Genomic DNA, 12,069 nt, shown 5'->3' with positions numbered 1-12,069 from the left:
TAGGAATTAAAATATAGTATTGTCTATTTACATTAACCTCTTAACCAATATAGTAATTCAAAAAATAAAGAAAAGTAAATATAAAGGGTGGAACGATAAAATTGTCGCCCTAAAAAGCCCACATGATTCCAGTTCTGTTAGATGAAAACTGGTTTTCTTTTCTTTTCCTTTCCTTTTTTCTTTCTTTTTCTTTCTTTTTCTTTCTTTCTTTTTTTTCTTTTTTTATTGTTGCAGATATTGACGGTGTGTGACCCAAAAGAATGTATCCCCTGCCATAGGCGTGCATTAGCGGCATAGATGCGTCATTGAATTCCTGGCAAAAGTGCATTGATAATGGTGGTGACTATGTAGAAAAATAATATCTGGAGAAAAAAAAACGTCGCTAGTTTTAATGGTACCACTACCGCCTTCGTAGCTGTTCAACTTTTGAGTGAAAAAGATAAGATACAGTGTAACCCGGATATAAGAAACTTCTTCCCCGGGGGGGCCCCTAAAGCTCTCGTGTATATATATATATATATATATATATATATATATATATATATATATGTGTGTGTGTGTGTGTGTGTGTGTTAAAATGGATAAAATGCCGATGATATGAAATTTTAAATGGAGGCGGAGAGACCTAGAGGCTGGGCGTTTAACCCGTCTCATGCAGGCTTTTTCAAAATGGGTGGTCATTTTGAGAAAGCCTACATAAGACACATAAGCCCGCATTATCTATTTTAATAATCATATATATATATATATATATATATATATATATATATATATATATATATATATATATTAGCATGGGTGCCCAGCGTTGCCCGGGTGTTTAGAAGTGGGTGTTGAGCAAAACAGAAATAAATGTGGTAGTAGGAAGGCAGGCTCGAATCCGTACCGCGAATGAGGAAAAGAACGGGAAAAAACGTGACGTCTTTGCTGTTACGACTATCGCCAAACCAGAAGTGACGTAGATTTAAATTAAGGCAATCGAAAAGAGGGGATGACTTTCGACAATATCGGCGAAAAAAGCGACCCCTCCCTAGTGCCTAGTTGAAGGTGAAGATATTACTGTTTTTAGCCAATTTTTCGGTATTTGTCGTCTGAAAGGTCGAGCTTCAAAACAATACTGATCTTGTAAAAATCCGTCGCCTCTGTTGAAAGTTTTAGGAACACATGCAAACATACATACATACATACATACATACATACATACATCTATATATTGGTAGCTCAAATTTTCGATCCAAACCGATTAAAAAGCTTGCCCTATCTCTGAATACCCTTTATGTAATATTTCAAATGTTTAGACAAGTAATTGTCTGAGTAATTTAGTAGAGACAGCAGAGGTCAATTTTATTTTAATTTTGACCCCTATTATGACCCCTTAAAATTTATTGTTTTGAACATAAATCAAGTTATTAAGTTAAATCCATATTCAAGGAACCTATGTCTAAAATTTCAAGTGTCTACACCCAAAATTGTCGGAGGAGTTTGGTAGAGTTCTCAAAGGTTAAATCGTTGAACTTTGACTCCTTAACAGCCAAATTTTTCGCCGAAAATGGATTACAAAGATTTTCCCAAATCTCAGTACCCTGTATATCAAATTTCAAGCCTGTAGACTGAAAATTGATAGAGCTATTGCGTAGGAAAATGTACACACACAGACACACACAGAGACAGACATACACGTTCACTTATATATATATAAATATATATACTATCATGGGTGCCCGGCGTTGCCCGGCGTTGCCCGGCGTTGCCCGGGTGTTTTGAGGTGTATACTGAGCAATTTTTTTTTATTTTAACGGTCAATTTTTTTTAACTTTTACCCCTATTATGACCCCTTAACATTTATTGTTTAGGGCTCAAATAAAGATTCAGTTAGATCCATGTCCAAGGAACCTATATCTAAAATTGCCCGTGTTTAGACCCAAAATTGTAGGAGGAGTTTGGTAGAGTTCTCAAAGGTCAAATCGTTGAACTTTGATCCCTTAATCGCCAAATTTCTATCCGAAAACCAATCACATCGATTTTCCCAAATCTCAGTAACCTGTATATCAAATTTCGAGTCTGTAGACTAAAAATTGACAGAGTAATTGCGTAGGGAAATGTACACAGACATACACACACACACACACGTTCACTTTTATATATATATATATATATATATATATATATATATATATATATATATATATATATATATAATGAAAAATCTTGATATTACGTCCATTCATTCTTTACTTTAACAAAGATACTTATTCGTTTTAAAACCGTTTAATTCCTTCTTTATTCTTCTTATATTTTATCGTTACTTATTTTTTTCCTTAGATTAAGATTTCTGTTGCGAATTAAGCAAGACATAAATAAAAGATTTTTGCATTCAAGAATAAAGATTTGAAAACTAAACTAAAAGAAATAAAAGATACATTATGTTTTACAGCATTTAATTACATTTTTATTAATTTTTCAGGTTTTCTTTTATTTGCTACTTTAAAAGTATCGTGTCAAGTAAATCGTCACCATCTTGTCAAAGTAAGTTAGAGCTAAGGAGATGACGTAATAATTACGTCACTGACACTGAAATTACTGATTTGCAAGGGAGATAATCAACGAATATACTTTTTATACAGTCGCCACCCAAGGGTTGTTAACACAATTTTGGTTCTTTTATGGCAGTAGCTTCTACCACGGAACAGGGTATTTAAAAAAAAATGTAACATTTTATAAACAAACGTTAAACAACCCGTTCCCACACGTTGTTCCAACATATTCGCACATGTGGTTTCGTCAGTGGGCGATTAAGAAACAAATCAAATAATAAAATTCTATTTTACATACGTGCGCGGTTGTTGGTCCGCATTCTTTCTATTGTCGCCTCTTTATGTATAGACGCGGTTCTTCTGCTTTACTGAAGACGAATCTACTTATACGAAGGAACACAATCGAGAATTGTATCGATTTCAAAGGTTTTACTTGAGAGAGAAAGTTTGTTCACGAGGAGGAGAGGCTAAAAGAAAGGCTAGCATTTATTCCTTCTAAAACGTAAAGAGGCTAACATTGATTCTGAGAAAAATTGTTTAACACGCTCTTTTTCTCTGTAATCTATCTATACTCCTATAAATTCGTTTTTCTTTTGTGTGTATTGATATTCATATTAAAACCCCTCTTTTCTATTTATTTAAAAAGAAAATACAATTTTCTTATATATGTGTTGTGGAAATGCATTCACTAGCAAAAGATCTAGCTATTCTTTTAAACGTTCATTTTAATTAATTCCCTATTAATTGTTTCGGTTTTCTTATGGGATGATCATCTAGAGTTAACTATTACGTGTAATTATATTCATGCAGATATTCTACATGATTTATACTTGCATAATATTTGTGTAAAATCTTTACATTAAACAAAAAATTGTTTCCATATATATTTATGCATACGTATATATTTTTGTTTAATCTATTAGTCTATCTATCTATCTATCTATCTATAAAAGTGAAAGTGTCTATCTATCTATCTATCTATCTATCTGTCTGTCTGTGTGTCTGCGTGTGTATATTTCCCTACGTAATAACTCTGTCAATTTTTAGTCTACAGACTCGAAATTTGATATATAGAGTACTGAGATTTGGGAAAATCGATGTGATCGGTTTTCGGCTTGAAATTTGGCAAGTAAGAGGTCAAAGTTCAACGATTTGACTTTTGAAAACTCCTCCGACAATTTTGGGTCTAAACATTTGAAATTTTAGATATAGGTTCCTTGGACATGAATCTAACTTAATAACTTTATTTGAGCCCAAAACAATAAATGTTAAGGGGTCATAATAGGGGTCAAATTTTAAAAAATTGACCGCGTTTTTTTTTTTGTCTTTTTTTGCTCAACATACACCTCCAAATACCCGGACAAAGCCGGGCACCCATGCTAGTATATCTATAAAAGTGAACGTGTCTGTATGTTTGTGTGTCTGTCTGTCTGTGTGTCTTTCTGTGTACATTTCCCTACGTAATAACTCTCAGTTTTTAGTCTACAGACTCGATATTTGATATTCAAGGTACTGAGATTTGGGAAAATCTATGTGATTGGGTTTCGGCCAGAAATTTGGCTGCTAAGGGGTCAAAGTTCAACGATTTGACCTTTGAGAACTCTACCAAACTCCTCCGGCAATTTTGGATCTAAACAGTTGAAATTTTAGATATAGGTTATTTGGACATGGATCTAAATTAATTTGAGCCCAAAACAATAAATTTTAAGGGGTTATAATAGGGGTCAAAGTTTTAAAAAATTTGACCTCTGCAGTTTCTACCAAATTACTAAAAGGGTATTCAGAGATAGGGCAAGCTTTTTAATTGGTTTGGCTCGAAAATTTTTAGTTACCAATATATAAATGTAAGTATGTATGTTTGCATGTGTGCCTAAAACTTTCGATAAAGGCGACGGATTTTTACAAGATCAGTATCGTTTTGAAGCTCGACCTTTCAGACGACAAATATCGAAAAATTAGCTAAAAACAGTAATATCTTCACCTTCAACTGGGCACTTATCTACACGGGGGGGTCCCCGATATTTTTGTAAGTCACCCTCTCCTTTCTTTTGTCTAGCCTTAATTAAAACCTATGTCACTTCCGGTTTGGCGATGGTCGTAGCGACAGGGACGGGAGTGTTTTCCCCCCGTTCTTTTCGTCCCCCGCGGTACGGGTTCGAGCCTGCCTTCCTACTACCACTTTTTTTTTTTGCTCAACGCACATATCCTAACACTCGGGCAACGCCGAGCTGAAATGCTAGTATGTCTGGAGATGTGTGTCTGTGTCTGTGTACATTTCCCTACCAAATAACCCTATCAATTTTCAGTCTACAGGCTCGAGATTTGACATAAGGAGTATTGAGATTTGAGAAAATCTTTTTAATCGGTTTTCGGCCAGAAATTTTGCTGTCAAGGGGTCAAAGTTCAACGATTTGACCTTTGAAAACTCCTCCACCAATTTGACCTTTGAAAACTCCTCCGCAAATTTTAAAATGTAGGTCACTTGGCGGTGGATCAAACTTTATAATTTGATTTAAGCCCAAAACAATAAATGTTAAGGTGTCAAAATTGAGGTCAAAGTGTTAACAAATTTGACCTCTACAGTCTCTACTAAATTAATCAGCCAGTTCTAAACATTTGATATTTTACAGAAAGGGTATTCAGTGATAGGGCAAGCTTTTTAATCGGTTGGGGTTGATGCCAAAGATTAAACTTTTGCAGTGTCTAGCAAACTACTCAGCAATTTTGGGTTTAAACATTTGAAATTCATGCATAACAGGTATTCAGACATGCGGCAAGCATTTTAATCAGTTTTGGAGCGAAAATTTTGCTGCCAAAAGGTCAAAGTTTGAAGAGTTGACCTTTGCAGATTCTACCAAATTCCTCCGCCACTTTTGGGTTTAAAGACTTGACATTTTAGATGTAGGTAACTTGGACATGGGTAAAACTTTGTATTTTGATTTGAGACCAAAATATTAAATGTTAAGGAGTCAAAATTGGGGTCAAAGTTTTAAAAATTGACCTCTGCTGTCTCCACTAAATTACTCAGACAAATTTTAGTCTAAACATTTGAAGTCTTACATAAAGTATATTCACACGTAGAGCAAGTTATGAACAGTGCATAGGGCCCGAGCAAAGCGGGGCTGAGCTGCTAGTAATATAAATAAACTAGACTGCCCATGACCCGTTGGGTCAGTATGTTATGTTAGCTATGAAATTAATGTATGAGTGTGACACTTGTGACGTAAAGAAAATAGTTTTTTGTGACATAACAGAAACATTTCTATGAAAGTATATTAAAATGAAAAAAGAATACAGACAGATTTCTATGAGTCGTTCTGTTTATAATTGTTTATTTTTGAAAAAGCAAAATTGCAGTTATTGAATTATAAGTGGTTTGTCATATTTATAGGTAAATGTGCACTGAACAGATACCATAATACTTAAAGTTAAATTCAAATGTTGATATATCTTTTAATTTAAACACAAAAAAAAATATTTGGGACGTTGAAAACGTACACAGTAAAACAATACGTTTTATTGTTGTGTTGATTATTTATTTGTAACGCAAATAAAAAAAACACATTTTTGTGAGTTATTGATTTATGTTGGTAGTGTAGAAGAAAATGTATGAATGTTTTTAAGAAAGGTGTATTAAAAAATGGAGAATAATTTTTTTTTTTAATGAAGGCGGTTGGTAAATCTCCGTTGTAAAATGCTCTTATGGCTGTCAACGGGTTAAAGTAGATTTATTTGTAAGAAAATCGAGTTAAAATAACTTAAACGTAATACTGAAATGAACGATGTAAAAAAATGCAGAAAGTCTTAACAATTGTTTATTTGAATAATTTAACCGCGAAAAAAAAAAACAATTGGGACGCTGAAAACGTACACAGTAAAACAATGCGTTTCATTGTCTTGTTGATTATTTGTTTATGTACATATGCGCGACCGGAAGTCATAAACGGGATGTTGAATTACAACACCTGTTACAAGGTCATTTGAGTTTTATAATTATATAGATAAAACAATAGAATTATGTGTATGTGCGTCTGTGTGAAAATATTTAACCGATAACCTCGAAACTACTGGTCAAATAACACTGAAATTAACAGGAAATAGAAATCATACACCAAGGATGATTTATAATAAGTAAAATCTTTGTTTGGATGGATGAATAAAGCGTACAGAAATATGTCGGCAAGTTGAAATGCAAAATGTTTATGTAAACTTGCTCAAATTCATTCATAGTATGAAATGGGTTCATTTAAAATGCTTCTTTTTTTTTAATCTGTCGATAGCTCAAACTGTAGAAAAAATGGAAACAGCACTAAACCTATGTGGGTCTAACCGGCTTCCTCCAAAGGAGGAAGTTCCATGAGAGTATGCACAAAAATGAACTTGGTCCCCAGTCGCATGTATATCTCCATTAGATGAGATGGCGTTAGGATTTTGAAACTTTTGCTGGGAGGTGTCGACGTTTTCTTACATACAGCGTCTGAAATTCCCAAATTGGTCACCCCTCTTGTATTAACCAGGCTCAACGTTGAACGATAAAGAACACGGCTGAATCGCTAACTGTGTTGTTTTGGATTAGGCCCTGAACTGGCATCTAAGCTTCAGCCTCTGTCCCATCGACGAAATGTTGCATCCCTCTGCCTTTTCTACAAGTATTTTAGTGGTGAATGCTCTGACGAATTGCAATCACTTGTGCCCCCACGACGTGAGCACCCTCGACAAACCCGACAGGCTGCTAAATCCCACCCCCACACTGTAGAGATCCCTAGATGTAAAAGACCTTTTTACTCCAATAGTTTCTTCTCCAGAACCGCTAGACTCTGGAATTCCATTCCGGGTCCCTGCTTCCCCAGCAGTGCTGACGTGCAGAAGTTCAAGTGTAACGTGAACCGACACCTTGCTGCCCAAATCCCTACATAGTACCCCAGTAGTGTTGCCCCTGATAGTAGCCCCCTACACCAAAGTGGCAATTTGCCTTGTTTGGGGTGAAAATGTAATTAAAAAAAAAAAATGTCAAGCCATTTTTTCATCTTTTGACATCAGTACTATATATTAAGTACAATATAATATTCAATAGAAAATTGGTTCTGTAATAATAAATACGAAATCTGCATGAATAAAAATATACTTACGCGTATTTTACAACCGGCCACGGCTGGACGTCCCCATCCCTCGCTAGTTTAACAATAAAATTGAACTACATGATATATTATACATCAAAGAACTAGAAATTCATTGAAAATAAAAGAAACAAAAAGGATAGACAATGCATGTTTGTCTATATGTCATTCGAAAAAAAAATAATACTCAGGGTAAGACATTTTGGCCCTCGGGACAAGATCAAAGTGTAGTATCTGTTCTTCGCTGCACTTCTATTTCTTGTTCTCTTTCGGTGGAGGAGAAATCCTTCACGACTGAGACAATTTTTATTTTTGTACCTTTTCTCCACGTTAAAAAACGACCCTGGTGTCTAACTCTGTCCCGTGGGGAGGCATAGTAAATAGGTACATATATATACTTTTAAAGGAAATTGCCTTGTGTGTGTTTGTTCAAAACTTCTTGCCATACGATAAGTATTTTTTGAAAGAAATTATTTTTTGTCGGAAATCTTTCATAGCTGAAGACAAAAATTCAACGAAACAATTCATTCTTTATTACGGAAATCTTTCACGACTGGGGACAAAAATTCAAAGGAAACTGTTCTTAATTGAAAATTTACTTGGCGTTTTGTGCAAATATCGGGTTCATTCGTTATTTTCTCTTTTCTAGTTTCTTTTCTCACAAGTTATAAATAATAAAATGAAAATATTTCTATCCCAATCTGAATCTAATGATATTTTTTTTAATAATTTCTCTTTTTCTGTTCCAGTAAAGAAATCAGAATTTCTAGACCGCAGATGTTAAATTAAATATATATGTGTGTGTGTGTGTGTGTGTGTGTGTGTGTGTGTGTGTGTGTGTGTGTGTGTGTGTGTGTGTGTGTGTGTGTGTGTGTGTGTGTGTGTGTGTGCGTGCTTCTTTCTTTTTATTTGTTTATCATTTGGATAAACGAATATTAATTTCAATTAGCTTTTTTAATAATTAGCCGATCAGACTAAAATACAAACATTCGGTTTATTCTCCGTTATTCTCAATAAATTTAGGGTACATTTGGATTCCGTTTTCCAAATATAATTTTCGTTAAATAATGTCAAATTATTTCCAGATGTTAATGGTTACACATCAAATATTTAATTTTAAAAAAATGGCCGCTTAAATCTTTAACTTCTCGTCTGCCAGTGTTTACATTTTAAAACTGTAACGTGATTCAAATCAATGAAAACGAAGATAATCATTTAAAAGTGGACAAAAAGTCGTCTGCCAATTTTTTTCAAACGAAATTTAATATTTTGAATTTGTTAAAAAACATAACTTTTACAAAATTTATTTTATACTGAGCTTTTTATTTTAAATTACAATATAATTTTTTTTATTTTAAATTACAACATAATTTTTTTAATTTTAAATTACAATATAATTTTTTTAATTTTAAATTACAATATAATTTTTTTATTTTAAATTACAATATAATTTTTTTATTTTAAATTACAATATAATTTTTTTATTTTAAATTACAATATAATTTTTTAAATTTTAAATTACAATAAAATTTTTTTAATTTTAAATTACAATATAATTTTTTTAATTTTAAATTACAATATATTTTTTTTATTTTAAATTACAATATATTTTTTTATTCTAAATTACAATATAATTTTTTTATTTTAAATTACAATATAATTTTTTATTTTAAATTACAATATAATTTTTTTATTTTAAATTACAATATAATTTTTTAAATTTTAAATTACAATATAATTTTTTAAATTTTAAATTACAATATAATTTTTTTAATTTTAAATTACAATATAATTTTTTAATTTTAAATTACAATATAATTTTTTTAATTTTAAATTACAATATAATTTTTTTTAATTTTAAATTACAATATATATTTTTTAATTTTAAATTACAATATATTTTTTTATTTTAAATTACAATATACTTTTTTTATTTTAAATTACAATATATTTTTTTATTTTAAATTACAATATAATTTTTTTATTTTAAATTACAATATAATTTTTTTAATTTTAAATTACAATATAATTTTTTTATTTTAAATTACAATATAATTTTTTTAATTTTAAATTACAATATAATTTTTTTATTTTAAATTACAATATAATTTTTTAAATTTTAAATTACAATATAGTTTTTTTAATAAATAAATCCTGAAAACTCCTTCTTACTTGTTCTTCTATCTGAGGATTCAGAGAAACGCAGATAGCATAATCGAGATGACATTTGTTTAGTTTCTAGATTTTCAGAACCCATGTCGTCCCACTCTCCTTTCAAGTCCGACTACTTAGAAACTGTTCTGTTCCCCCAAACACGTTATCATTTCAATCTAATCATTCCGCACTTGTCTTTCTAGCGCATTTTGTCCAGGAAGCTAACAGTTGAACCCTCGCCTCAATCACGCTACCTGAACTGGATTTATTTTCGTTGGCCGCCAAATTATCCTAACCTGACCTTAGTGTAACCCTCGCTAAAATTCTTACTAGTAAACATCATCTCTACTTGTTGGCATATTTTTTAAAAATGTGTCCATCTTTACCGTTTTATATTATGTTACATTATCCGGACGCATTTAGAACATGGATAACATTACGCATTATTAACGACTGTCGCTTGATGTCACAAAAACACAGGAAATGGGTATTTATCTTCCTCCCAGACAAGGGCGGAAGGTAGGAAGAATTGAGTCAGCCCTGTAAAGAAAGAGAACTCCGGTCTTGACAAAAAATTCTAGAGCAGTCCCATCGGGATTTGCCAGAGAGGGCGCCTCAGACAACAACCAATAAACTTTCTGCACCCGAAATCAAGGAGGGAAGACCTGGGAGTGTGAATCTCCTAGGACTACCCATAACGGATGCCTCAGCCCGACAGCTTACAGGCCACTGAAATCACTCATTTTCTGGTGGATTAACAGTCGAGGTCGGAACCTGGACTGGTGTGTCGCACAAATCGTTGCTGGATATCACATGAATCGTGCGCCATTGTAATACCTTTTATCTATGGGTCACCAAATTCTTGGTTGACTTAGAATTTATCCATAGCGCCGTCGCTCATCAAAGAGATCATGAATACCGCGTGTAATATTTCTACAATACGAACAAACGTTAAACGAAGGAAACCCCATTTTTTCACATAAATGCACTTGTAGATTATCGTTAGTAAGGGATGAGGGAACACAAATTAATTATAATTACTTATTATTAAAAGTATTTTACATACGTGCGCGGTCTGACGATAATTCTTTAATCGTCTCTTTTCCATGAATACCGTTCCCTGTATAGTTTCATTGTAAGTGGCTGTTCATCGGCTGTTTAACTTAGACGACTTGTTGCGGTTTCAAAGGTTTTATTACAGAGAAGTTTGCTCACGACGAGAGAAAGAGACCAAAACGAGGTTTAAATTAATTCCTTCTGAATGAAAAGCTAAAATTAATTTCTTTTTATTTAATTTTCTTACTTAACTATAAAAATGGTCGACGAACGACGATCAAGTCTCGAGAAAATTCACTTAAATTTCTACATTGTCAGGCACGTTTGGTCTCGCTGGATCCTCGAATCGAACTGCGCCGAAACTCTGCTCTGTGCCCTGAACAGGTGATATAATTTTTATCTAATAATTCGACACCTGCAATTCTAGCGTGTTTTATCTAGTGAGCTGATGTTTGAATCCTCGCATCAATCACGCCAGGTGCACTGGGTCTATTTCCGTTTGTCGCCAGATTGTACTGATATGTACTTTATGTTACCCTCGCCGACGTTTGTATTAGTTAGCGTAATCTCTACTTACTGGCGTAGAGTCCCAATATATAATATGCGGTTGTTCTTTTTCGAGATATGCTCCAAACAAGTGGTGTTTATTTATGCTGAAGCAAGGAATAGTAACAGTATAACATGATTTTAACTTTAAACAAATATGAAACAAACAATTCGCACATGTTTTTCTACAATATGGAAGAACTGCCGGATCATTTTACTCGACGCTTTTTTTTTCAAAACGGTCAGTTCATAAGGCTGACAATACTAGTGGAAATTCGTGGGACAATATCGCCCCTTGTTGGATGGATTATTACAAGCGGGTCCTAGGTCCTAACTCTTAATTACTTGTGCGGAGTCTACACACGCAAGTATTCAATTGTTTTATTAAATTTTCGCGATTAATACACGAGAAAATTGCAATCAAACGTTTTTTTTGCAGGTAAAAAAAAATTCGCCCTGAACACTGACCCTCCCCCCCACACACACACCCAGAAGTATAGGCTATTGAAACCGTCTACGACACGTTTGATATTGAGCCTCCCCAAATCACACCAGAACTACGACATTCAGGCAAGAAAGGGAACATCACCGAGCCGTTCATAGTCCACCCAAAGAGGAAAAATACTTATACACCGTTCGAAGTTATCAGCTTAGGAAGGGGG

Source organism: Euprymna scolopes, chromosome 17 (assembly GCF_053919585.1).
Source record: "Euprymna scolopes isolate OS-2025 chromosome 17, ASM5391958v1, whole genome shotgun sequence".
In the NCBI taxonomy this organism is placed as follows: Eukaryota; Metazoa; Mollusca; class Cephalopoda; order Sepiida; family Sepiolidae; genus Euprymna; species Euprymna scolopes.
This window is presented reverse-complemented; position numbering follows the sequence as displayed.